The sequence below is a fragment of the Vespa crabro genome, chromosome 17 (assembly GCF_910589235.1).
Source record: "Vespa crabro chromosome 17, iyVesCrab1.2, whole genome shotgun sequence".
Taxonomy (NCBI): Eukaryota; Metazoa; Arthropoda; class Insecta; order Hymenoptera; family Vespidae; genus Vespa; species Vespa crabro.
This window is the reverse complement of record NC_060971.1, coordinates 1,570,920-1,575,825: the sequence shown is the minus strand read 5'-3', so window position 1 is coordinate 1,575,825 and position 4,906 is coordinate 1,570,920.

Genomic DNA, 4,906 nt, shown 5'->3' with positions numbered 1-4,906 from the left:
CGTTGTCGTCGTCGTCGTCGTCGTAGTCCTCCATCTCCTCCACCTTCACCATCACCACCACCTCCTCCTTCTTCTCCTTCTCCTTCCACCCTTTCACCCTCTCATCCTCTCAGGGACACTCCCAAGGGACGACTCGAATCCGTCCTAGCAACTTCTCTTCACGCACGACCGAACGTCGTTACGATGTCCGACCAAGTATATATATGTAATGGTGGTGAGTGTGTGGATCGTAAGCAAGGTTGAATCTCACCGAGCTTTTCTCGAATTTGTTTCCGATTTATTTCTACAGAGGGAAGGACATAGATAGAGATAGAAAAAGAGACAGAGAAAGAGAAAGAGAGAGAACAGAGAGGGTGATTCTAAGTGTTCAAGGGCCATCCAATATATTCGATCACATACTCCGTTACACCCTCGAGTGTTCTTCAATAAACCAACAAGTACCCACCACTTGGTTTGATTCTTATCGTTGTACTTTTGTCGAACGTTGTATGATATAATATATTTCTATTGAATACGAAGTTAGCTGTGATTTTCTTTTCCGTTCATTTTCTTTTTTATTCTTCTTTTTCTTCTTCTTCTTCTTCTTCTTTTTATTTTATTTATTTAAATCTATCACGATCGCGTAAAGTATAATTTTTTACATTATTCTCATTTATAGATAATGTAAATTTTTATTAGTACAGCCACGATCGAAGCTTTAAGTCGGCTGATTTTTTTTCTTTTTTTCATTTTTTTTTTCTTTTTTTCATTTTTTTTTTTTTCTTTTTTTTCATTTAAATCGACCATGCGTTAAACGGTCGATATTATCGATCACTTGAATATTTTTAATTAACTGTCATATGTGAATAAAAAAAAAGGTAGTATACGAAAAAAAAAAAAAAAAAAATTTAGAGAAAGAAGAAGAAGAAGACAGCAGAGGAATACTCATTGAAATGATTTTCTTTCGAGAAAAATCGAATCGTCAAAGTAAAAAAAAAAAATTTTTATTACAATGAGAGATTATAATTATTGATAACAATATCGAGAAGAAGTTATAGCCGATAAAAGACATTATTTCGTATCGTTATCATTTATAAGTCGATGGTACGTACATCCACGCGTACACAAACGCCCATATATATACATAACATACATACATACATACATACATACATACATACATACATACATACATACGTAGATATTTCGGTGGAAGAAACAAGAAGGAAGAGAAAGAGTCGCGGATGGGTTATTCAGAAACGTCGTCGATGTTTGCGTCGACCAAAGTGGTCTCGAGTGACATCCATTAGCCAGGCACGTTGGTTGTGCCCTCTCTGTCCTCTACAAGGTATAGTCGTCTAAAGGACGATAAAGAAGAAGAAGAGGAGGAGGAGGAGGAGGAGAAAGAAGAGGAGAAAGAAGAAGAAGAAGAAAAGGGAGAAGAAGAAGTTGAGAAAATAAGAAAAGAAAAACAATAAAAAGAATAGACGACTCGCGAGGGCAAAAAAGCCGTGCGTGTGTAAAGAAATACCTTGGAAGACACCTCGATCGGCACGGCTACCGGGAGCCGCATGGTAAACAAACGAGTACCGTCAGTCATACAAAGAACAAGTAGCTCGGCTCATTTTTACCTTTCATTTTGTTCGATTTTCGAAACGTCAACGAGGAATCGTGCTAGGAATCAGGATTCTACCTCTTCATTCTACTCCTTTATCGCGTCGATTCTTACTTTCTTTCTTTTTTCTACTTCTCTTTTCGTTTTTTTTTTTCCTTCTATTTTTCTATTCTTTACGGAGATAAAAGATAATCGTTCGATATTATCGTAAATATTATTATAAAATATCATAACAGATATTAGATGATTTTAAAATAACATTGAATTTTGCGATCAATAACACGATAGATTCAAATAAATTAGACAATGAATATATTATGACAGATATTAGATAAAATCGGAATAATGTCGTTTTATAAGCGAATAATTGTTCAATTCAAAATTAATTAGATACAAATTATTTTAATCGGTTTTAGGCAAATTGATCGATTAAATCAATTCATTGTACCTGGGATACGTTGATCAATCGTTCGTTATAAAAGAAAAAAAAAAGAAAAAAAAAAAGAAAAAAAAATACATTCGCAAGTAACGAACGAACATAAATTGAAGAAGCTAACTTTCTTACGTAAAAAAAGAAAAAGAAATTAAAAAAAAAAATAAATAAATACATACATAAAAAGAAAGAAGAAAAAGTGGGATCCCGATCGAGTTTCAACTAATTGACGCAAGTGAAACGATACCTATCAGAAAAACTTCGTTAAATTAAAAAAAAAAAAAAAAAAAAAAAGAAAAAAAAAGAAAAAATAAAAAGAAAGAAAGAAAGAAAGGAAGGAAGAAAGAAAGAAAAAAAAAGAGGGAAAAAAAAGAAGAATAATGAACAGATGCGATAAATGCAGAGTACATTCTCCGTATATATTGAGAGAAGGAATGTATATACGTATGCACGTATGTATGCGTATATGTATATTCATGCACACATGTATGTTAGTGTAAATAAATATATGGACATACAAGTAACGTGTCCTGAAGTTTCGCGTTGTCGACGTTCGATTGGCCAACTGGTTACGAGGTTAGTAACGGGAGCCGCGCCTCGCGCGCTAGTTTTCCAGAGAACAGAGGCAGAGTCAGGTTGGGCAGAGCCAACGAAACTCGATCGTCTGATTCCCGATCGAGGTGCCGCTCGTATCCCTCGGGAAGATGGTTGTCGAGCTCCAGGCGAAATTTTCCCCTCTCGTGATCCCCCGAGAGAGAGAGAGAGAGAGAGAGAGAGAGAGACGAAGAACGAGTTCTATGTAGCATAAAAGAGAGAAAGATATATATATACATGTGTATGTGTGTGTGTGTGTGTGTATTAGCAGCAAGGGCCAACAAGGAGAGCATTTAACAGGCTAATATCGAGTATTACCGTCGCTCTTATTCCTGTTACGTTCTCGTCTACCTAATCTTTGAATTTTCCCGCTCAGTCACCCTCTAACTCAGTCATTTTCTTCTTTTTCATCTTTCTTTTCTTTTCTTTTCTTTTCTTTTCTTTTTTTTTTCTTCTTTCTTTTTTACGCTAACTTTTTCACATTCGATATATTCCCTCCATATCTCTCTCTCTCTCATTCTCTCTCTCTCTCTCTCTCTTCATAGGTGCACATCATTCTTTTTAACTTTCTATGTGTCAAACCGTATGAAGCGTGTAAGGAACCCAATACATGTATGGATTATTGGATAATTAATCGAAGATCTTCCTTACGGATAAAAGTAAAGAAAAATTTAAGTAACACCTGCTACCACGAGAGACGCAGATGCAACATTGCCAACGTGTAGTTTCTTTCTTTATTTCTTTCTCTTTCTTTTCATCTTATGGTGACAATCGAAAGATTGTCAACGATATGTCCTTCTACTTATGTATTAGTAGTAACGATGGTTTGACGAAAATTAATACGAACATTGTGGAATTATTGCAAGGCAGTTTCACCATATGTATACATATATATATATATATACGTGTGTATGCATGTATTATATAAGTAGATATAGAGAGGTTGGATAGTACGAAGTGTACGTGTCGTATGTACGATCGTAGAATCGAGAAATCTAATGACTTTATTCAACGTCACCGGGCCTGTAATTACCCGCAGGCTGGTACGCGGGAGGAAACGACAACCCCCTAGCGATTAGCAGTCCCTCGGTGATTACCAAGTTAGCCTAAATAGGGTATAGTGTTTAGGGAGAGCCTACGTGGACGCAATGCTAATCGTCTATTGCCTGGGATGTATGTAAGGACCATGAACGGAGTAGAAAGAGAAAGAGAGAGAGAGAGAGAGAGAGAGAGAGAGAGAGAGAGAGAGAGAAAGAGAAAGATGAAACATTTTCATTGAGAGAGGGTAAACTACAAAGCTCTTGTTTTCTAAAAACCATTCGTGGTATATATTATAAGAAGAATTTAAAGAGAGGAGTAACAACTCGTAAGATTAGTTACTTTGTATACATTTCTTTTTTCAATACATGTTATAATAAATAAATATATATACTGTATTTATTATAATAATACTCATATAATAATTTGTTTAATAATATCTATCGCATTCATATTATTTCTATTTATTCAAAATAATATTGATATTATCCTTCGATGAACGATCATTTATTTAACGAATTACAAATGACTAATTGTATTTTACATTTCTATCAATTAATATTACAGATTTTGAAAAAAATATAATCATCAAATGACAATTCAATATAATAAATATTATAATAATTATACTATAATAAAAACCTCAATACTCTAATACTGTAACATTATTATTAACAAGAAAAAAATAAAAAGGAGCAATTATAACTATATCTATTTACTAAGAATATAATATCTAATTAATTACGATATAGTAAATAAAAATTGTCGAAAGGTTAACATTGATAAGATTTTGATAAGAATATCAATCAAATCGATATTTAGATAAATGAAAAAGGGATGTCTCCCTCCTCTCTCTCCCTCTCTCTCTCTCTCTCTCTCTCTCTCCTGTCTCGAGGTTGTCTCGAAACTCGTGCCAGTATCCATTCGGTAATTCCGTTGAAGCGATTCCATTCACGTGCAAGATGGCGGCTGTAGTTTGCTCCCAGCATGCACCGCCCCTTACTCCATCCACCGTTTCACCCTCTTTCTCCGTCGCTTACTTCTACGCCCTCCTACCTCCCTCCCTCTTTTCCTCTCTATCTTCCTACCTCCCTTCTTCTATCGAAAACCCTCTCCCTCGCGACGTCTATCTATCTATCTCTATCTCTTTCTCCTCTCTCTCTCTCTCTCTCTCTCTCTCTCTCTCTCTCTCTCTCTCTCTTACTATCTTTTTAGAGTAACTTGGCTCGGCCTTGCCCTTTCAGAAC